This window comes from Platichthys flesus, chromosome 21 (genome assembly GCF_949316205.1).
Source record: "Platichthys flesus chromosome 21, fPlaFle2.1, whole genome shotgun sequence".
NCBI lineage: Eukaryota > Metazoa > Chordata > Actinopteri > Pleuronectiformes > Pleuronectidae > Platichthys > Platichthys flesus.
The window spans coordinates 12,097,276-12,120,270 of NC_084965.1; the positions used below are offsets into that span (position 1 = coordinate 12,097,276).

At 44.5% G+C, this 22,995-nt stretch overlaps 1 protein-coding gene across 1 annotated transcript in view; it reads right to left on the bottom strand.

The window, feature by feature from the left end:
- kcnb2b (potassium voltage-gated channel subfamily B member 2b) overlaps positions 1 to 22,995 on the bottom strand; it is a 76,242-nt gene that overhangs the window by 5,808 nt on the left and 47,439 nt on the right. The window lies entirely within an intron of this gene.

Below are 22,995 nucleotides of genomic sequence, written 5' to 3' on the forward strand. Positions count from 1 at the left end.
TTCATAAAACTCAAATACCAAAAGCATGAGCCATAAATTTTGGCTTAAGATACACAGCAGATCATCATGTTTGACTCAGTTAATATATCTCTTTGTCTGTCATTTTGCATTTATATAACATAACTGTTCTTTCCTTTTTGTTGTATAAACATTTTCTTTTATTTAATAAAACTTATAGTTAAACGGTAAAATATCAAGCCCGAAAAACGATTATTTACCATCAAAGTTTGATAACAACCTCTTCCGTTTCATTGCCATTTAATGAAAATACATATCTGTTGGCCAATATATCAGTATCAGAAATGTTTTACTTCCTAACATTGGTATTGGCATCGTCCTTCTATATAGAGTGAATTGAATTACCCCTCAAAAATCGGGCATTTATATTTTTATACCATCATCGTCATCAGGGCTTAATTACTGTATTATCACAGAGGGAAGTAACATTGGAATACAAAATAATGAATCTAGGGAAAGTAAGTAGGCCAGAAATCTATTTTGGAAATACACAAGAGGAGTGTGTTTGCATGTGATCTCCTCCACAGCAGAAGGATAAAAGGAATTCTGGCTCCACCTGTTGGCAACACTCTGCTATTCCCTCTCGCCGTTATAAAATATATTTCCTTACTTGCAGTTTACAAAGAAAGTTAGATGCACAAAACTTTTGTAAACGGCCTTTAAAGTAAAAGGCTGATACTGACACTGTCTCCTATGGCTTTCAGCTCAGGGAGGGGACGGGCAGGGACATCCTGCGTAATCCCGTGAGGTCAGCTCAGCATGAGGCTGTGTTTCAAAGCGTAGCTCTTTACCTTGACCAGGATTTATTGACCTCGATAGATTAAATCTGTCCTTAGATGTTCTGACATCGCTCATTTAGAAAATGAGGCCGACTGATATATTGTGCAGTGAGGAGCGTGTTTGAATGTCACGTCCCGATATGAGGTGAGCACATGGCTCGCTTGTCATTCATCCCTATGATGCGACCTCTCAATACCCGTCACTCTCTTGCACTATAACCCCGGATTTCACAGTCGACAGCACCGCAGTGCAACTTCAAAAGTCAAGTCCAAATCTGCATTCTTCTGTGTGAAGTCTTCTACGACCCAGACGATATAAAACCTATTAAAATCGAATGAACACAGATTGAAGAGTCTGAGACAAGATGGGAAACACCAGGCCCCCTGAATACTAATCACAAACCACATTAAGTTGCAGAACACACTGATTAACTTGCACAAATTTACTCAGAGCCGTCCCGCCGCTCACTCACTGTATCTCCTTTGTGATTCCGTTAATTAAGCAAATGTCACTTGTTAGCCGCAGGGATTCTGCAGTGCTCAGGGGTCGGCCATTTCCACTGGCTGCACGCGGGCCTGTGGACCCGTTGTAAATGCTTCATGCAAAAGGCTTTCAGAGAAAAGAACTCCCTGCGTGAGAAAGAAAGAGAGAGAAAAGGGTCCGGGAGCGAGGGAGAGGCAAACTGGTGTCATGGCTCAGCAGAGGAAGTGTTATCACCACATGAACGCTGGCGGTGATTCGGTTAAACCTATTAGCAGCTACAGGTGACTCAACCTGGGGGAGGCCTGGCACTGTGCTGGAAAGACTGCGTTGTCACAGTCGGGACGCAGATTGCCTCCTTGCCCCTCAACTTTTTCTGTGGCGAGCTCATTTGAGGCTCAGCCCGCGGTGCCACGGTGCCAAGTCCCTCGGTCGGAGGAACCTTTCGCTCGCGCGCCGGTCGCTCAACACCTTGGCACCGAGTCAGCCCTGACAGGTGTAGAGGGGGAGGAGTAGGAAATGAGGTAATGATCTTGCTCAGTTTATAGGTTTTACTGGTGGTAAATTGTGCAGCTCATGGGGCAGTTTGTTTAACTCCACGATGATAAGAATGATGTATGGAAATACAGGTCGAAAGGTAACCGCTTCTTTAGAGGTCGACTACTCTTTATTTAGATTCACAGTAGCTGCCTCAGAGGAGACAGTTAATCTTCTGCTGTTCCACAGTTTGGAGAAAGACAACCCTTTAAAACTCCCCTATGAACAGCTGATGCACACACACACACTCACATACAGACACGTACACACACGTACACACAGACACGCAGACACACAGAAATGCAGATTTGAATAGCACCCCTTACTAGGAATTTGCATTGACTTCCATTCATTGTGGACAGTCGAACTGAAACCTTATCCCAAGCCTTAACCATGATGCTGAACCCTGACCTTTAACCTAACCACAATTCACACCCGAACCTCAGCTTAACATTAATTTCACTTTAAATGTGATGATTTACGTTTCGAGGACTTGCTCTTTGTCCCCTTAAGGAACACAAATCCCCATAATGTGAATTTTTTATCCTAGACCAAACATACACACACACACACACACACACACGTATAGAAAGTGATGATTTTCATTGATCCACATCCGTGTGAACGCCCGTCCACCCTCTGCTCACTGACACCAGCAAAGGGCGTTTGAGTGCGATGATGAGCCATCCTGAGGTGGCTTACATTAACCTGCTGTAATTGAGTGGGAGTAGTTAAAAAGATCAATTACTGGGACTTAGTCATCCCTGATTTGCACTTGTGGTGGTGCATTAAGCATCGCGTCAAATGCTGTGAGCAGTGGATTAACCAAACGGAAACGAGCACGTCAGTGGATCAGGAAGGGAACCGGGGGGGGGGGGGGGGGGGGGGGAGCGAAACAAGATATTTCACTGGAATAAACCGCAGAACAATTCTCTAATCATGAGTTCTGTGAAAATGAGATTATAATGTAACTAGTATCCGTTTCAATTTACTGAATTACACAATATTTATAATTATTCAGCAAAGTTACTTGTGGACCATTTGGACGTATTTCTGATTTGCCTCAAATTAAGTTAAAGACAAAGTTTTTGGAGTGTTACCACGTTCTCCACACCACCCCCCTCCCTCTCCCTCTCTCTCCTCTCTCTCTCTCTCTCTCTCTCTCTCTCTCTCTCTCTCTCTCTCTCTCTCTGGCTCTCTCTGGCTCTCTGGCTCTGTCCCTGTTGCTGTGAAGGTATTGACCTCAGGAGGACCCGATGAGGTCAGATTCAGGCCAGTCATGAGACCTGATTGGCTTAGACTGGAAGGTAATGTCTTCAGATGATCAGGGAACGTGTGACATGCCTCAGTGTCTGTGGCTTATTCTGGCTCTTTTACTTTCCCTGCACAAAACTCCACCTGGAACAGTTTGCTAATGACGGCGCAGGAGACCTGCTTTAATTTGGAGAACAGATGGAATTATTAAATACCACATACCACATTTTTTATTTAATACAATATTTTTAGAGACTTTACGAAGCACATTGCTCGCAAAAACCAGCTGGCTCCACTCGTCGAGGGACAGCATGAAAAAAAACGAAGCTGGCGAAGGTTTAGCTTTGGCAATTTAGGTGAATATCTCCTGGGTATAAAGCGACCAAATGTATTTTAGCCACTGACTCCCACACCCACCGCTGACTATCTTATCTCAGAGCTCGTTTCAAAGGTTCGGATCAGATCCTGTGGGAGGGCCGAGCAGGAAGTGTGAAGTCGAACGAGAGAAGGGAGGACGCGGCTGGCCGCTGAGTCGAGAGCCCCCTCGAGCCTCTCTCCACTTCCGTCTTCAGCCGCCCGTCATCTCAACCACTACTCTTGGAAATGAGAGGGTGGCCTTTAACCCGCTCCATTTTGAGCTTCCCGCAAGACGCCGGGGCCACTAACTCCTCTCGCTAAATGTCCTGTCAGCGGGGCCGGCCCTGTGGTCGCACACGTTATACCCCGCTACCCGCATCACCTCCTTGCTCCCCCCCCCCCCCCCCCCCCCCTGCATCCCCATCATTCTTACGCTAAGGGAGGATAGAAGCTTTGTGTGTGCGTATGTGTGTGTGTGGGGTGGGGGTGGGGGGGATGAAAAATAACCTGCACCACTCCAGTCGCCCCCATCTACCAGCTCTGTATCGACCGTGTGCACATCACATTATGGACACAGAGCCAGGGCCTTATCGATCTCCCCGCTCGGAGCTCTTACGGACCATGAGCCACCTCAGAGGTCCCCACTGACGTCCCCCTCCTCCCCACCCCTCCTCCCCCTCATGTCATCACTTCGCGCGCAGGACAAATTGAGCCGTTCCTCTGGTATGAGCATTTTTTTTTGCTGTGGAATCGCGGCGATTGTGCTGACAGTGATATGGATTTATCCCGGGTACGTGTATGATTTGCTCTTCAGGGACCGGATCTCTAACGAGAGCCGGGTGTCACGTTGTTACAGATCTTAGTATTATTATTAAAGAATCATCTCGTCATTGAATCAATGACTCTACTCATAGTCTTGACTTATTGCATGTGCGTCACTCATATATACACATATAAACATAAATAGAGTTATATTAGGCTATATATAGTATATTAGTGTTAAGGATACTTAACACTATATATCACTTATACAGATATATACATATATAAAATAGACAAATACAGTTTACTTTCTTGTGCAATTATAAATAACATTTCTGTCCATGTATTATCTTTATTTTTATTGAATTTTCTTTTCTTTTCTGTCATATAACTCATTTTATTCTATTCTATCCTTCACATACTGCCATCCTGAGTATTTCGGCTCTCGATTTCACAAGCTTAACTATTCTTTTCTCTTCTAACGCGGAGCAGTGGGGGATTTTTCATCATCATTCAGCTCAGTGTCTCTTTATGAAGGACACAGGACCACGAGGACGCAAATTACAACATTCAACTCCCATAAGCTCTAAAATTCTGTTTGCGAGCCATTAGTAGCCACAAATATGAAATTATCAAGGAACCTCTGATACTTAAAGAGAGTTTTTTAACGCTCGGAGAGACTCAACATTAATCTACAAAGGAGTAGAGAACTCTTCTCTCCCACTCTGTCAGGAGTGCGGGGGTTGAGTGCCTCCTCTGTGGCCCGTTTCCAGGATTGAGACATTCGGTGGCCGTCCACTGTTTTTGTCCCACGGCTCCTCTGAGGTTCAGAGATGTTTGGAGGAATGCCACAGTCGTTACGACGTGGGCCTCAATTCTAAAAACATTAGTCTGCGGACAAGAGAAATGAACTGATAAATCACTGGAGAGAAACAACCAGACTGATTCAGCTTGAAGCTGGTACAATGTGTGTTGTGACTGAAGTGTGTCCCAAATCCTCCTTTTTTGTTGTTACAACTTTGCAACACAAGATAGATCAAATAAAACTATCCCTGGCAACTCCTTTGGGATAATACAACAATGTAGGCTTATTATTTTGAGAAAAAAAGAACCGATTGAGCTGTTCAAATACCTCTGACAGCTTTCCGTGCAGTCAATAATTGCAGTGGATGTTTCCCATTTGTCTTGGCACAGCGCGGCATCGCCACACTGCGCCACTTACAGTTTAATTTGTCACCAGTCAGCGCGACTATATAATGTGTCCCTCTGTGCTGTGCAGGCTTTGTCGGGACTATATAGGCACAATGTTATTAACGTCACAATCTCAGGGTCAGGCTCACTGAGCTGCCTTTACAATCACTGTCGGGGACAAACAATTTTTCTTGCTGGTTTTTGTGCCTTTGGTGAAACATCAGGAGCAGAAATCTCTCTCACTTTCAAACTATCCTTGCTGGAGGCGTGCAACAGCAGGGGGTCCTGAGGGTTCCAGCCAATGTTATATACGCCGAGCGTGTGGGTCTCAGTCAGCTGCAGGAAAAGTGGTCGAAGAGGCAAGAGGCGGCGTTCGAGAGGAACATTAATCAATAACTAATCCTCATTTGGTTTCAGGTCGCAGAAAACTTTTGCTTACTGATCGCTTTGGAGGCTGTTTCTTTGCCAAAATATTACAGGATGTAAAAATTAGGATGCATCGATAAATAATTGAAAAATGTATTAATTTACGTGGTCCCCCTGGAACAAAGTTTCCGGTTTGAATTGTGGTCTTACTGTGTGGAGTCTGCATGTTTCCCGTGTCTGCGTGTGTTTTCTCTGGCTTCCCTCCACAGGCCACAGACATGCAGATAAGGGTCTGGGTCATAGTTATAGTGACCATCAAATGTGGACTTACCCAAAGCTGAGATTGTGAAACAAAGTCCACATTACATCAGCTGTGTTGTAATTGTCACTCTTTTTCTTTTACAGTTGCCTTTTTTCCATTTTACTCCTCATCAAATTTATGATCGCCATGATTCGTCCCTCAGTTAGTCGACCTGGTTCCAGGCTGAAAACTCTTTTTAAGAGGATTTTTTCTGAAACGTCAAAGGAGAAAATGAGCCTTTCAAACAGTGGGCCCTCACTGTTACACTCTAAATTGAGTGTTGCTATGAATATGTTTGTCTCCTTATCATGTTGTATTTCAAAAGGTTAAGCAGCACAGATAAAGGATGGATAGACTGATGGTAACCCCTCCATGTGATTGAGTCCTTCCACCATCCCCACATCCCCTCATTAGGTCGATTCCCTGCATGTAGCTGCATTTTTTTTTTTATCCCTTTTCTTCTCATTCTTGTAAACACACTTCAAGTGCTTTTCAACCTCCCTCTCAAAGCCCTTTCACTCCTCCAGTCTTTATTTATACTGTTTGTTTGCGCGTTTGCTTCAGGAACCAGGGAGGAAAATGGGCTAATATGAAATATTTATAGCCCGTGTTCATCCATCGGACCAGCAGTCGCAACACGCCTGCACAGAACAGGCAGCGCGGCCGTGTTTGTGTCAGCGTGTGGCACAATTCATTACAGGTCAGGGGGGTGACACAGCCGTGATCGGCAAACAGAAATATCCTGCACCGAAAACAATGTATGAGCTGACACATTGGACTGACAGTTCCCCTCTGGTGGTTGTTCATATGACACATTAGTAGAATCTCATTAAGACTAATTCCTTGTTGCAATCACATTAGAGGGGCAATCCACCAGCGTATGATTTCCTGTGAGTCGTTTATAAAGCTGGTTTATTTTGGTTTTAGTGACATAGAGGAGACAGAAAACCCAAAGTGTGATGTGATACTGGTGGAACGTGCAAATAAACAACCTTTTCTAACTTTGAAGGGAAAAAAATTAATATTCTTCTAACTTTCAGGAAAGCTAAATACCAACAGGAAGTCGAGAAGTTTGGCCAAAATCAATGCAGCGCGCTGTTTGTTCACCTTCTGTTCTCCAGCCTGTCAGAGACACACCAGCTGAATTTGGAAACGTACAGCAGAAGCAATAGTCGTCAACCATTCTCCTGACAGAAGTGGGAGAAGATTGAATCCACAATTATACTCAAAAATAACTTTTTTAATCTATATATAATCTATTATAATCTTCAAATTTACAAAGACAAGAAAGAAAGAATAGAAAAACGAAAAACGCTTCTTATTCCCAGTTGAAGACTTTAAATATAAAAACGTCATGGCCCTCCAGACCCCCTAAGTACATTTCTTACAACTTAAATGAGCCGCCACTCTGCCACCTTTTCATACATTGGGCTGATTATTCTTTTCTGGTTTTCAATAGGCTACTAAACTTTTTATTCTTATTATAATAATCCCAGAAATCCCTGTCTTTGTGTCTGTCTGTAAGTGGAACGCATATCTCGAGAACCGCTATCGGCTTCACACTTGGAATGAGGCCAAGGAAGTGCCGTGTTAATATGGTGCGATTTGCAGACGCGATACGTTCACTATTAATAAACTTTGATTAACCAGGCCACCGACACTCTGCAGCAGCGGCGGCTGGGACTCATCAACACTTTCACAACAATTAGTTCTCCAGATTCGAACTGCGTACCGAGTTGAGCTTTTACCCGGAACTATGAATAAACAGCTGAACAGGTGAAGCAGCAGTGGTGCAGCTTCAGGGTTCTCAGTCCACCAGCCGGTCTTTACTTGACAGGGCTCAGTAACTGCAGGTCACCTTTCCAGTTCCAGAGGGAAAACTGCAACCAGCATCACCACAGTCCAAAACAAACAGCCCATTCCAGAACAGAATAAGGCCATATTTTGGATTGGCATTTTTTTCTCATCTTCATCAGGCTAATAAAATGATGAATCTTTATAACAAAAACAGAGTCCTCAGGTCTGAGCGAAAGCCTGCAGCTGAGTCTTGGTGGGGTGAGTGTGTGTTTTAAGTCTCAAGGCAGCGCAGCACAACAGCACTCAGGTAAAACTTAAAACATTTATGAAGGAACTGCTGCGCAATCGATGCCCACACTCACAGACTTCAGATGCTGGACGTCACATCGCTTACACGTCATTCCTGGACTCAACCTTCGGATAAATTCAGCAACTCTTCTCCTTCTCAATCAAGCGTATTGATGAATTTATTTAGAGCTCTGAGTGGATCGTTGAGACTGAAATAGATGCTGGGTCCACCTTACTGTATAGCCTGTAACACAGAAAGATGTGTGTGTTCTCCGGTTTCCACACCCACAGTCTCCAGGACAGATATGATTGCAGTCCAACTATACTTCATCAGTGTATTAAAAAAAAAAGAACCCACAGTGTGGGGATGCTATTTCTGTGGGCGACTCAGCAGTTTGGTGAATTAAGCGTTGGATGTAAAAGTGGTTTCCCACTGAGACCAGGCCTCTTTCCCGAGGAAGGGCACTGAGGAAAGTCAAGCACACTGCGCCGAGCATCATTTAATGCAAAGCACAAACTAAGATTCCAGACAATGTCTTGTTTGGTCTCATGAGATCAACACTTTAAGCTCTTTTCACTTTTGGCAAACACCTAATCACACCAATCTGCATTGCGCTCTTTATCTGGCCCTCTTTGTCCTTCCTCCATAATCTGCCCATCACTATCTCCCTCTTAGCCGGCCTGCAGCCAATCAGGGCTCGTGACTTTCCCAACACAAATGTCAGTGAGAAAAAAGGAAAACAGAGAGCGGGGGGAATTACAGGCGGAACCCGGCGGTGCAAGGGAGAGCAGATTGCACTAAATCTGCAAGGCAGTCTCAGAGCTGTATTCTCTATGAAACTCCAAAGATCCACAGGAAACTATTTATTTATACAAAATATATATAATAAGTTTTAAACCTGCAGTAATAAACAAAATAATCTGCACAAAGTGGGAGAAAATCGAACATCAATAATTCCTTTAAAACATGTAAGAACTTGCCATGAGCTACGAGACGTTTGCTTGTTTCTATACTTTTGTCCTCTGTTTTCTTGCTTTGATTTGTTAACATGACAATTAATCTCTCAAATGATGATCCAGATATTACAACACAAACATATTTACGAGAGACACATTTTTACATACAAATCTTTACTACAGCCTGATTTATGAAGACAAAATGCTGATATTGGCCATACATTGTTATCAGTGTCTATGTCTGATATGTGGCATTGCTATAACATTTTAAAGAACCTGATGCAGAAAAAGATGCTTGTAATTGTTTAATTAAATAAGTAGATTCGTTTCAAATAAAGACAAAACTAAATCAAAAGGATCAAATCTACAGACTGAATAGCTCGTTGCATGTTATGAATGAATTTCTATGAAGAATATCTCCGTATGGGAAAATTTCTGAATTTTCATACGCCCTAAAATAAGTATTGGCAAATCCTCCCCAAAGATTCAGTGTTGCTTGGGCTCAAACATTTAAAATAGAAACCAATTTAAACAATTTCCTTTTTCCATGTCCTTTCTCTGACAGTAAAAATTGCTGGTGGACCTGGAAACAGTTGTGCATATGTTTCTGTGTGTACTGTGTGTGTACGTCCTCTGCATTTGTGTGTGTGAGTTTCTGGGGAGAACAAGCCTTCGGCCCTTATGCCGTGACAACATTATTAACCTATATGCCCCCCCCCCCCCTCCCTGAGAGCAGAGAACAGCAGGCGGACCACAGATACAGCCAGTACCCTCCGGATAATTCACACGCTGATGCACATGTACACACACGAGGGCTCTTCTAGTATATATATATACATATATGTGCAAATAATACGCCTACACACATGTTTGTTATACTATATCTGCACGTGCAAAATATTATCTATATATATATATATATATATATATATATATATCTTTTAAAAAAGGGAACACAAGCAATAATAGTTAGGTAAATAATGGCAGGAGATAACTCGCGCTCTTGCTTTGAGTCATTTTCAGCTCCTTGCTCCCAGAGGGGTGTGTCTCCATGTGTGACAGAGAGAGAAAGAGAGAGAGAGAGAGAGAGAGAGCCTGAGAGAACAGTCAACAGGGCTAAGTGTAATTACTGCTAAGTGTGCTAGCCACACTGCGCCCGAGTAGTGATCACTGTGTTAATCACCCGGCCGAGGCCCATAATCAACACTTCTCCGGCCACAGACCAGAGGGAGGAAGCAGAACCGGACACGCAGACCATGGAACCGTGAAAGAGTTCATATTCACGAGTGTGCTGCGTGCAGAGACATCATCCCCCCCCCCCCCCCCCCCCCCTCGAAAACATCATCAATCTGAGCTTGGAGGCTGAGGGAGGATGGGGAGGGTTGGGCAGAAGTGGTCGTGGTAGAAGTAGAAGACACACACACTCTGTATGATATACAGAATTTAACTGTCTGTGTGTGTGTGTGTGTGTGTGTGTGTGTGTGTGTGTGTGTGTGTGTGTGTGTGTGTGTGTGTGTGTGTTTGTGTGTGTGTGTGTGCATGTGCGTGTGTGTGTGTGTGTGTGTGTGTGTGTCTTGTGATTTCCAGAAATTTACTCAGAATATGAATTAGCCTCCTGTCACCTCTCCTTGGTTCTTTTCCTTCACGGAGAAAACCAGGGAAACCTCACAGGAAAAAAACACAACTCTTCCCCTCACCTCCCACACACATATGCACATACACGTATACACTCAAACACACTCACACACATACTTACAGTACAAATGCTTGTGAAATGCCCCCCTCACACTCTCCCTTGTCTTGCTCTCACAATCCTTGTTCTCTCTTTTAAAGACACTCCCTGTCACATTCAGCTGCACTCAGCACGGTCCTATAGAAACCCCGGCACTACACCCGCACAGGAACAGCAGCATCCCCCCCTCCCTTTCCTCCCCTCTAGTACCTCTATCTGTTATCCTCAATGACTACTCATCACCTCGCTGTCTGAGTCAAACCGCGTAACCATGGAGATGTCACCGGCACTACTAATGCAGTAAGAGCAGCTTTGGGACTTTAACATTCTTGTTTTTTTTTGTTTTTTTTTTTGCAGAGGCTTTACCATTCAGCTGAGAAGCCCTCTGAGCAGCGGGATGACGGAGACGGATTTCAGGGGAAGCAGAAGTTACCTGGCGCATTGGAATTCAAAGCAAAAAAACTTCGTGCTCGGCGAACGGCACCGTGAATTCCAACGAAATGGGATAACGTATTCCACGAGGGGGGGAGGGGGGGGGGGACTTTTGTTCTGAGTTAGAGGCTCATGCATTTTCGCCGCAGTTTCTCCATCCAGCTCCCTGGCAGAGAGTCTGGAGATTGTCCAAATTAGCCGATGTGGGCGTTTTGATGATATCCCTAACAAGCGACAGAGGCAATAACAATACAAATATCTGAAGGTGAAAAAAAAAGAAAGAAAGACTAACTCCGGAGAAAGTCTGAAAACAGCTTTTCAGTGCTACAAGCAGGAACAGTTTAGGAGGTCATGAGCCCCCCCCCCCCCACTACCCTATCACTCCATCAGTGCTCGAGTGAGAGAGAGAGAGAGAGAGCATATTCCAGGGTGCCTGATTCCACATGAGGGCGCTCCTCCTCCCTTTGATGCTGAATTCAACTGGTAAAAAAAAGTCTCTTTGTGACTTTCTGTCTTTGCAAAGAGGGTCAGTCTGAGGTCGCGAGAGAACTCCACTCTCAGGCTTTTTGATGCACACAAGGAGGAACTAGAAAAATCCCTCGGGCTATACCCTCTATCCTTCACGCGGAGAATACGATTTTTTCTCTCGCCGTCTCCTTCTCTGCCTCTCAGCCGGGACTGCGGGATGAACTCATACCCGCCGAGGAGCAGATAATCCTTATCGAGTATAAAGAGTAGAGAAAAGAAAAACACACCACTGAGTGGCGTGCCGCATCATTTATATTCCCCACAACATTACAGATTCCAGTACCCACCACAACACAATCACTCCAAAGTGTGGCCTGTTTGAAATATTGGCTTCAGATGTGCACGTTGTGACGATCACTGCAACGCTCACAGTGGAAAACTCTCACTTGTGGCCCGAATGATTTACTGTTGTTCAGCCAAGGACCAACCTGTACCTCCATCACGGCCCAACTGTAACACTTCACTCACCATAAAAACTCAAAATAACACAAACACACACACACACACAGAGGCACAAATTTTCCTGATTTTTCTGAACAACCCTTTTCCGTCTCTCCTCTGAGGAGATGGTGTGAATATGAACCGAACTTTGTTTACCATGAGAAACACACCCAGTCGACAACATGCCTCAGTCTCTACTGAAATTCAACCTGATGATGTTTGCCTGAATGAGACAGGGACACGACAAGGCAGCTGAGGAAATGAGGAGTCGGACAACGGGCGAGCAACGAATAAAGAAGAAATCTTATTTAAAAAAAGAAAAAAACAAGAAAATCGATTCTTCGAGTGAAATCGTGTCATCCTGTTACATGTGAAGTGATAATTCACAGCTTCTGTGTTTGCTCTCTCTTCTGGTTCCGGCACAAACTTGTTCTTTCCGTCATCTTGGTCCAATTTTATCCCAATTTCGCTTCCCAGATCCCAATTACCAAACAACACCATGACATTGCCGTCTGCTGCCGAGGAAAGAGAGAAGCTCAGCAACCAGGGTGTCAACAACATAATGACCCTTTTCGCCGTAAACCACGGGAAGGGAACCCCCCCGCTTTTCATTGTCTGTAAGGCTCCACCATCACCGGGACTAACTGTAAGATTAGAGGAGATTTTGTGCTCGAACGCACAGCTATGAGTTTTAATAAATGCATGGGGGCCAGCATTGAGTGATTTCAGCAATTATCTGAGCCGGGGGAAACCCCTGACGCAGAGCAAATCAAACCGTTCTCTCCCTCGCAGCGTGCCGCGATGTTTACTTCAGTAATGACTCATGCTGGATCATACTCTGGTCGTCAGCAACAAAAGGAGCAGACGACGCACCACAATGGAAATGTGACTTTGAAATAAAAGCGCTGTGAATGACTGAGCATGTGAGCAGAGTGCTGCTTCATGACAGAGGCAAGCAGGAGGCACTGATAAGGGAGCGGCAATAACAGACAGAGTTCCACAGCCTTTGTTCCACAGCAGATGAGAGTGATGATCACCAGGCTTAGGAGCAGCACTGGGTGACTGTTACCATGGCGTTCGAATGAGGTACGCCTGTGTGTGTGTGTGTGTGTGTGTGTGTGTGTGTGTGTCTGTGAACATCTGAGTGGGCGGTGGTATTGCATTGAGGTTGAGGTGGAGGCTGGAGGTGTTATTGATAGGTGGTCTGTCCTTGAGAAGACGAAGATTGGGACGCCCCCCCACTCTTCACGGGAGATTTCCTTTAATTAATCCAAATGAGGACAATCACACACACACACAAATTCATACACACACACACACACACACACACCACACACACACACCACACAGATACTTACACTCACCCACACGTCATTAAGACCAGGCTTTATTATCCAGTAAAACCCCTGACCATAGACACTCCCAAGTTCCTCCCATTGCACAAAAGTAAAGCAGAAATTTCCTGGATATGGTTTCGGCCAGCTTGTATTTATTTACTATTCAAGTTTATGAATACCATCTTTGGGAAAAGAGCATTTAACATGTATTATTACCTCTTAGATTGGTCATTTGCCAGTCTGCTAGCATGAAGGAGGTGGGGTTTATGCCAGCAGGGGGCGATCAAGATGGCTTGGGTTCACTTTTTGGTATTTGTCTTGTCGTCCATCTTTTTTATAGACTTTGCAGCCGTGCTCGCTGCTCTGTCAGCTTTGAGCTAAATGCTTAAGAAAACAGCAGGTTGCACACAATAACATTGATACCAAGTTTATCTACTAGCTTGATTGTCTCAGCAGGTTAGCATAATAAGATAAGAAGAATCTTTCACCATTTCTTATTATGCACCTCGTTTGTATGAAGTGATTCTTCTGTTTTGAATTTCACATTTTGAAATGATTTTTCCGTGTTTGTGTGTGTGTGTGTGTGTGTGTGTGTTTGTGTGTGTGCAGGTTTGTCTCGCTTGCACAGGCAACTATTTTAAATGTGTGTCAGTGTGGCCATCCGACTTACGGCCCATTCAGATCAGGTAATCAGCACAGCCGCGTCGGAGCAGGTACGGGATTAACAAATCTGTGTGAGTTAGACGATAAGCTCCCACAACACCGAGAGTGTTTCCATGCAGGTGGGAGGGGAGAGCGGCAGAAAATGAAAGGGTAGGTGTGATATCAGATGTGTCTACAACGACTCATGTGAGGGAAAGGGTGAGTAACTGCTTACAACCTCTGTTACATCGCGATTGAAGAAAGACATCAAATCCTATTACAATTATCCTGAATCAGCCTCAGATAGAAAGGTTTGAAAGCCCCTGCAGATCCAGCATCCTAAACCGCAGCCCGGTGCAGGAGGACACAGAGTGGAGCCTCTGGTGTTTCCACCGACACACAGACGGTGAATTCTCAACACTTGAGACGTTCCCGTTGATGAGCACGGGTTAAGTGCACCGCCGTATGGTTATTACAGCCGAGCGTGTGGCCTGAGGGCTGGAGGTGAGAGAATTGGAGGGTTGTACATACATGAGCAGACGCGGCAAGAGACACAAATTACTGCAGACCATTTGCTGATGATAATCTAGTCATCGTGCCCCGGGGCTTGTGCGCACGGAGATCCACGGTTCAGAGCACATGAAAAATTCACACGCGGGGGGTTACGAAGCAGTTTAGTGAGAAGAGACCACTTTTGAAAACCAACGTGTTGGCAAACATCTGCGCTGCTGAATATGCAAGACACCAAATCCCAACTAGCCCCGGCTCTGATCATGACCTCTGAGCACCCTGCGGAGGGAAGTACCAGCAGTATTAGTTCTAATGGTATCATTTCCGTCTCTCACCGGCTTTGCAGTAATAAATCATAAAAATCATAAAATCTAATAGCAGTCTGCACAGCGAGTTTATAAAGTGAGCAGGTGAGAGCAGTGACTTGTTCATGCGATTTCCTCAGTTGGTCAATGGACAGAAAATCAACGACGTAGAGCATCAATAAATCATCGTTTTTAACCTTTCTGTAAAGGTAACATTTGAAGATTGTTGGTTGGAAGAAAAAATAACTATAACGTCACTAATTTTAAACAAAACAATCAACCAGTCACATGATACATAGACAATGGAACCAAAATCAGTGCTGGGATATCACAAAGTACATAGTACCTCATTACTGTCTCAAAGTACCTTTTTCATGTATCTGTATTTAACTAAAATAGATTTATTTTAAGGAACTTTTCACTTTACTCCAGTACGTATATCAGCAAATATTTGTACAATCTACCTCCTCCACCACTGATCCAAGCTGTACATCAGCAATACATTTGTTTCTCAATGCAATGCCACATGTGATTTATTCTATTCAGAAATAACAAGAGACTGTAGAGAAGGATCCAGAGAATGATGTAAAGAGGATCATGTGTCAGATGACGGTTATATAAACTAAAGAAATAACGTTTGTTACATAGTTCTCTCAGTGGCTCAAGATCACTTTTAATAGACAGGAAGTAGATATATAGAGACGAGACACTGGCTTTAGCTGATGCTCCACTGAAGCTACGTCTAATGCTGCCAGCCAGCGCCTGAGAGGCTAATGCTATCAGGAGTCAGTGTGACTCTGCTACTGAACCTACTTGGCACCTTGTTAAATAACAATAAGCAAACACAAATCTTTTATTACTGTCAGATGATAGTGTATTCTGCTGATTTACGGCCCCCCCCCCGCCAGGGTTTTAAGTGTCCATTAATCACCTTTATTACATGGACGTATAAAAAGCATGTACTGCCACCTTGCAGGGAACTGTTTCATTTTTAAAAGTCTAATAAGTCCTGTGCACCGTCGAGAGAAAACACCGTAAAACAGGCTAATGTGGAATCAGGTGTAAATTATGTCTCGATGAAGAAGGCGCCGAGAGGATTTCATCTTTGGCTTGTGTTAAGGTTGTAAAACAGAAACCTTCCTCAGTGACCTAATTTTCTCCTTTACATCCATAAGCATCTTTGAAAGCAGTCCATCTCAAACAGCCACATCACTTATTCCAGATAGTAAGGAGTCCAGGGAAAAGGAGGCAGGTGAATAAAGCAGGAGAGTTTCTGCACAAAGCATTCCGATTTTTTTCCAATATTCGCTCCTAACTCACATCCAAAGACTGAATATATAAATGAATTTAGACTCCGGGCACGGAAAGTGAGGCCAATGCAGAAGTGGCTGTAATCTTGCGTTAAATGACCAACTTCACTGGTTGCAAAGAGAAATCAGTTTCTATAGAAGTCTCTGAGACAGGATTGTACTTCTCACTTGGTAAATAACAGTAGTTAACATTTTAATCAGGAGTTTAAGTTCTTGGAAATGATGGTCCAATTTAGTCAAAAAGACCCTAAAGACACTGAAGTGGTTTGCCTCGTAATCCAGCAGAGGGCGCTCACTTTCAAATCAACCTATTGTAAGCCCTCTTGACCAATGAAGTAAGCGAGTGATGTTATGTTGTTTGGCTGTGAAAATGGAGGACACAATTAGAGTCTACACAAATGAATTGGCTATAATGTCAAATCTGTTCCAAACATGATTTTTGGAGGTCGCAGGTGGGCGTGCACGTCAGGCAGGGTCCCAGCCCACTTTTCCAATTAAGGTTACTTCCTCAAACCCAAGATGGATTAGGCCAAAATGCCAAACTTGACACGGTTGGTCGCCACTTGCTCTCTTCGTAAAAACTAGTGTGTATGCTTCTTTCTTTTCTGCCTTAACACGAATAACAAACAGCAGCACACATGCATTTACAGAACAGATATATGTAATATAATGAGAGCTGTAAGGGTGCCGCTGAATTATAAGCAAGAAACTTCAAACTCTGAGACTTGCTGTAATTGGGCTGCTTTTTGAACTCGGTTATGAAAAACCTGAGACCCGTTGAACAACTCTTCCCACTGCACACACACTTCGTCAAAGCAGCTCAAGGTCAAAATAATTGGCCGTGTCTCTTCGGCTGGTGTCACTGATTCTATTGCCCCACCCCACCCGCACTGAGTTGTCTTAGCTGCATAACAGCAGGTAAACTGTCCAACAGTAAGGGAGCTCTTTCCTCTTCATAATTTAAGCCAGGATACAAGCTACAGGTCCCCTCCGTCTCGCCCTGCTAGTGATGCACATCGAGCGAACACCGCACAAAGTGATATCTCTTCCAAATATCTGCAGTTATGATATCATAACACAAAGTCTGAGAGGATATTTGTTATATTAATCTAATGCTTTTTTAATCTGATTTCATTCAAACTAGAAGCACTCACTAGAGGGTACTCCTCTGCCAAGGCCCAACAATCCTCTTAAATCCAATCAAGCTGCACCAAATTGCACACACACTCATAGATATCCGTTCCCTAAATATGCCTGACTCTTTTCATCAAGAGCGATGAATTATTCCCAACAGGAAATTGGAGAAAATATCAAAAATCTCCCCCTATCTCTCATTGTTAAATAAAATGGAAAATAAAAAAGAATCCTGGATCCGCACCAAGTTGAATGGCTCCATCCCCGTACATACTACATCCTTCCAACGAGTTCCGTGGTGATCCCGCCGCGGCTCTTAGCGACAGGCCCATTAACATCCAATGCTAATGACGCCTTCTAACAATCTGTGCTGACCTCAGTGTTCGGCTTCTGCTAAAATACAAAATGTACGCCGCTTACAGAGCGGCCCGCCGAGGCACATCGTGCTCTCAGAAAATCCCACAATCAATGTCAATATTGATTCTTTCTCATTAAACCCAGTCACAAGCCCTCCCAGTGTGCGGCTTTCAATCTTAAAAAGAAACTCCACTTGAAATCTTCATTACAATTAATGGAAGGAGGGTAGGGGCGGTTTCCAGAGAAACGTGGTCATTTAAAAAGCGAGGTGTGTGTTTGTGATAATGGAGCTCAGGTGCACCCACAGGGATTACTGTTGCAACGAGTGAGATTTCTGTTTTCGGCTCCACAAATCACAGTTTAATCCCTCACTATGACGACTTGGTGGAAAAGCAAACAAGTAATTTCTTTGTTTCAAACCAGTTTGTGTGTAAACAGCGAAGCGGGAACACAGAGCGGACTGAGACTCGACACCGGTGGAACACAAATAACATCGACTACACTTGTAAAGATGATATTCCTGAATGCCTGTTTACTGGTTTGTGTGTATATATATATAAGTGTGTGTTTGTGTTAGTGTGTGTGTGTGTGTGTGTGCGCGTGTCTTTGGTTTAAAAGCTTTCCGTGTGCGACTGACTGATGATGTCACTGCTGGCATAAGTGATTGCTGCTTGACAAACAGGAACAGTGGATCCCGTGGCTGCCAGGCTAAATTCAGCGCGGGGACAGCGGACCACAATCTGATGTCACTGTGGCTTTAAAGAACAGGTGCCACATGAACAACAGTGGCTTTAACCTTGGCACCGAGATTACATTGTGCTCGCTCACTGCATTCTCCCCCAGCTATCCCTTCATCCAACTCATGCTATACCGTCGGGTACAAGCCACAGTGGCCTGCTTCGCCTCCACCCTTCTCCCCCTCGTGGAGCTCTTTGCGTCTCCACACCAGCTGCTAACAGACCTGAAAATTACCCCCGTTTACGTTTTTCCCCCCCACCAGGATATTCCACTCTGCATCGGCGCAGCTTCGAGGGAATCCTAGGCACATAAATTACAGTCAAATTGAAACTGAAACCCACAGATATTAAAAAGTCCGCCCATGACCCCCTGACATCCCCTTTTAAATCCACCAAAAACACTTTGCCTTTCTCCTACTGCCAATCTTTCCTGGTTATTATTACTTTTCTACGATATCAGCACATGGTGGCCACACATTGAGTAGCTGCGTCGAGGGAAACACCATGTTTATGTTGAATTAACTGTGGTTTGGGTGAAGGTTAAGGCAAATATTAAGAAAGTAGAGATCCGCTAGAGAGGTCCTGCCTTGCTTGACCAATCAGTAGTCAGGCTCAGCTGTCAATCATGACGTGCCACCCCATTTTTAGCATCAAATAAATAATAATGTATATATAATAAAAGCAATATAATGAACTACACTGCAGGCTTTGTTTTGGCTTCACATTTGGGGAGCTGTCATACCGTCCATCCTTGTATTCAGTCGATGGTCCTTCCTCCCCTATGTATATCATGAGGTGTGGAATTATTCAATATGTTGTTTAATGTACAGATAGAGAGGGAAGTGGGTGTCAGTTTGTTTGTGTATTTGTCTGCAGGATTACAGCAAATGAAACAAACCAAGCAGCATCAATCTGATGAGGCACCGGACAGGAAAGGACCAAATGCTGCGGATCTGGTTAAATATACAGATCCAGGATTTTTCTGTACAATTCCAAGCACTGGCAGAAAGGGGTAGTTGTCGTCATTTCCTAAAATAAAAAGCGGTTTAATACCTTACTTTGGAATGAAAATAGTCAACTTTAAAAGTGTGCTGTGTTTTCTTTTTATCATATTTGATTCATTTAGACAGGAGATTGGTTTTGATATGCCAAAATCGGCTGGGCCCTTTGCCAAGATGGCTGCTGAGTGATGAGACGTGCCTATAAGGACTCCAGCTTAAAATAGTCACGCTATATGTATCACGTCGTCCCCTTATTAATAGTCACTGCCTTCCTCCCCTCTGCCTCTCCTCCTACTTTCCCTCCCGATTCATCTCCTCGTGTCGGTGCAGCTCCTCACAGCAGCGTCTTGCCACCGAGTAACACATCATCACTTCTGACTGACTGACTGGATGAAGAATCAACGCAGTGTGAAACAGCCCTTTGCTTTATCTGACATCACCTGTCAGGACAAGAAAACGAGACCAGTTGCCGAAGGAGGGTCGTGGGTAATCCTGCCTGACAAGCAAACCCCCCCCCCCCCGAACGATTCCGTGCGGCGCAGTCATGTTTGTTAATGCCAACGAGGCAGATATTGATGACAGTCAGTGGCACCGCTCATATGCTGCACTGCGCCGGAGCGTGTGGCTTCACTGTGGGCTGCTGGATAAACAAGCCATGTTTCTTTTTTTCCCCTTCATGTCAGTGTGCTGATGTGTGAGGCATCGCTGGGAAATGAGGCAAGCTGGAGAGCGTGGAGCATGTGGATGTCCTTGGGGTCGAAGCATTTTAGGCACTTGAATGCAACTACACACACACACGCAGGACACGCTAATATCATAAGTCTGCTGAAACAGGCCTTTCTAATGCTGTTTTCTTTCTAATGAACTTGTTTGCTTCATTCTTTCTTTCATGTGACGATCGTGAAAGTTCAACCTTTGGACCTTCGGGGGACCAGACACTGATTATCAGAGACAAATGACCAATTCAAATAAAATGTATGACACAACTCAAGCAGTCCTCACTGAATAATCCATCTCTCTCAATTATTAATTTGAGGAGAAACAGATGCAGCTTTTTTGTATCCCAAGTGTATCATTACTTTGGACTTAATGGATACACTGACTTATAATGCTGATGCCACTGTATGGATATGTTAGAAAATACCTTTGATTGGCTTTATTTTCATTTGAACTGTCTTTTGTGGGTCAGCAAGAGAGTGTCATTGTTTAAAGACTCTAAGGATGATGAGGTGGATATTGGAGAGACTACAAAGAGATGCATTCAAAAATGAGGATATCCAAATGTCAGCATTTCATTTATTTCTTCCGAGGGAGTTTATTAGTGGGTGATTTAGCGGCTGAATGGAGAACAAAAATAATCCTCCAGGAGAGTAAATCTTTTCTAATCGCTTCGGTGGACAAGACAATTCAGATGGAAGTGGAAAAAAAAGCTGAAGAAGAGAGAAGAAGAGAAGGGAAGAAAAGAGGTCACGTGTACGACTGTCTGAGGAAATGAGTACAAATATATCTTTGGCCACTCCTTCTTTCATGAGTAATCGGCTGCACACGCGCACACGCACACACACACACACACACACACACAAACAAACCAACACAAACACATAATTAATTTGCTCTGTGAATTCCATGAAATGTACATATAGTAACCAAATATTATCAGAGAGCTGCTCCCATACTGTATGTGCCTGTACTCACATACACTCAGTGTGCTGCGTTTAGTCGGGAGTCACACATTGCCACAAAACAGTGCAGATGGGAGAACATGTGGGAGGGAGGACCACGGAATCTCCCCAAGAGTCTGTGCCGCATTCACGCCATATTTGGTGCTTCACAGTATCGCTATCAGTCCAGCCAAGTTTCAGTGTGTACATGTAGTGGACCTTGGATAAAAAGCCTTTCCAAATAATTTCTCCTGTTTGTTTTACCCTGCTTGGGCTGCCTGAATCCTGGCATTTACTGTATCGGCTCTATTCTAATGTGCCAGATGTTGGTGTTCGCAGGAAATATAATTAATTGACTTCCAAACACTTTCCAGGGGTTGCCTAAACTTTCCGCGACTCAGGCATGATGCCCGGTGCCGATCTGACAAATCCAACCCATTTGGCACGTGAGTTACAACAAAGTCAGCTCAAACAAGCCATAGCAACCCTTGTGTGACATATAAAAACAAAACTTCAGCTGTAAATATGAGCAATATCTGGACGTGCTGGCCCCTCCTGAAGGAGCCACTGTCCTCCCAGCAGCTTGAAGTATGCTCCAGGCATCCCGTGGCCTGGCTCATGATCCCTGACCAGAAACACACTCAATCCCTGGTATCTACTTAATGATCCACACTCCCTAAAACTCACACTGTCTCTCTCTCTCACTGTTTTCCCTCTTCAGAGCAAGTGGGAGCACACGTTCGTATCTGTGTTTGTGCATGTGTGTGTATTTGTGTGTGTGTGTGTGTGTGTGTGTGTGCTGCAGCCCCTCCCGTTTGCCGCTCTCTCCACTGATCTGCAGCAGCGTTGGTGGGGCCACCTACACACCTTCCTCATCGTCGGTTACATCCTGACTCCTCTAAAGTAGTAAGTCCTGTGAGTGAGCCCATTACTGGTGCCAACATTTTGCCACCATAGGCCTTCAGAGTGAATGTTTGGAGGATCGAGAGTAACTTGACATCCCGGGAACTGTTCCATTTTTAGATACTTGCATAGTCACGGGCCATTGCTGTGCTGAGCTGTGCTGTGAACTCGCATTTCCCATGGGGATACACCTATATAGACTGGAACTGTACGGGAAATGCAGATTGTTCCAATGAAAAACAACAGGAGACGGCCAGCTCTTGTTGCTGTGGATTATTAAAGCCTGTTAAAAGGAAGACATGAAGTGATGGGAACTTATACAGTGCTCAGGCATGAGGAGAACCGATCCCAACATAGACGTATTGACTCCCCAGTGATGCATGGAGCAGCGAGGCCCTGGGAACCTCCTTTTAACTTCCCTCAACCTTCAATACAGACACAAAAGAAATCCCCTCCGGATGACCTTGGCACTGTTGCCCTCCCATCCTCTCCTCCCCCTCCTCCTCCTTCCTTTGAAGAAGCCACCTTTTAACCCGGCGACGAGAAGAGGATCCATTGTTTCCCTCCCTCTTCCCCCACACCTGTCACTGCTGGCGCTTACAAAAGGTCCCGGTGATGGGGAGATTGCCGCCTTTCATTTGTCGAGCCCACTGCACAGCTTACTGTGAAGCTGTAATTAGTGTCTAGAACAAATTTGTTGGTGCTAATAAGGCTGCAAGCTGTGGTGCTAGCAAACTAAACACGGCTGCACACAGAGTGGAGGCACCAGATGTAGCTGCTGCTGGCTGATAGATGGGTGGACTGGAAATGTGATGGAGTGCGATGCAGTTTTTAGCTTTGCTTGCTGTGTTGCTAGCGAGGAGGGTAGTATCGGCCT